Below are 1,432 nucleotides of genomic sequence, written 5' to 3'. Positions count from 1 at the left end.
CATGCCACCGCCAGCCCCTTTTGATGAAAGGGTTTTTTTCTTTTTTTTTTCTTTTATTTATTTATTTATTTATTTATTTATTTATTGGAGAAGTTTTTGCTACAGAGTGCGTGTGCTCACCAGGAAGACAAAGAGACAGAGAGACAGAAAGCGAGAAATCACCCCCCAGGGGCGATGGCCATGCCACAATCCCTTCTCCTCCATTCTCCTCTTGGGATCTTGGGCACGCACACACGCACATGCGCCTAGCGTGAGTTTAAACCACCGGGTCCAGGACTCAAACTGCAGTCGACTACATGGGAGTCCAGTGACATAGCCAGTACACTAACTGCCGGTCCCCAAAAGTTTTAAGTAACTCCTAGTAGAACTACATGGGAGAACTTGTTTCCTTTTTTCTTTTTTTCTTTTTTGAGGTTTCGGCCATAGGGTCTGTGCGCTCCCCCGAGAGAGACATAGGGAGACAGTGAGAAGGAACGTGAGAAGTCACACCTCCCCAGGAGGATGGCCACATGGCAATTCCTTCTCTATTTTCCCTCCTGGGACTTTCGGCACACTCGTCACGACTTTCAAGCCACAGGGTCTGGGATTCGTATCGTAGTGGGCCACATAGGAGACCAGCGCCTTAACCACCACACCACCTGATGGGTTATATTCGTTTCCTTTCATCTCTTCTGTGTAAGGATAGAAGAGGCCAATTTGAACTATTAAACTTCATAAAATATAATAAAGTCTTCCAAATGGGAAGCTTTATTCTAGAGTACAGGAGAATTTGTTTTATAGAGGAGGGACACTTTCTTGGCTTGTTAGGAAGGCCACCTAAATTTACTCTCCTGGTGATCTGGTCTGTCTCACCTCCAGGCCCATACATGTCTGACAGAGGAAATAAGGTGTGACAAATTGTAAGGTTTTAAGAGTAATTGAATTGTGTATTAAGTCATTGAAAAGTCATGGTGTATCATTCTGTTTTTCTGTGCAAAAATGTGTCATGACTTCCAGCAACCCAATAGCTGTTAGTAGATGCCCATTTCAACCCTAAATGTTACATATGGATCCACGGATTCCTGAATTCTTCAATTCAAAGAGACACCACTCTGAAAGACTAGTAGGTTTTTAGGGACCAGCAGTTAGCGTAATGGCTATGTCACTGGACTCCCACGTGGCCGACCACGGTTCAAGTCCCGGACCTGGTGGCTTAAAGTCATGCCAGGTACGCATCTGTGCGTGCCCAAGATCCTGAGAGGAGAATGGAGGAGAAGGGATTGTGGTGTGACCATCCTCCCTGGGGGGTGATTTCTCGCTTTCTGTCTTTCTGTCTCTCTGTCTCTTTCTGGCAAGCGCACGCACCCTATCGCAAAAACCTCTCAAAAAAAAAGAAGACTAGTAGGTTTTTAACTTCCTTCATCATGGGGGGGGGGGGGAAAGCCCAAATATT

This window comes from Tupaia chinensis, unplaced genomic scaffold (genome assembly GCF_000334495.1).
Source record: "Tupaia chinensis unplaced genomic scaffold, TupChi_1.0 Scaffold000212_1, whole genome shotgun sequence".
NCBI lineage: Eukaryota > Metazoa > Chordata > Mammalia > Scandentia > Tupaiidae > Tupaia > Tupaia belangeri.
The sequence above is the reverse complement of the archived record's forward strand: the minus strand, read 5'-3'. Positions refer to the sequence as shown.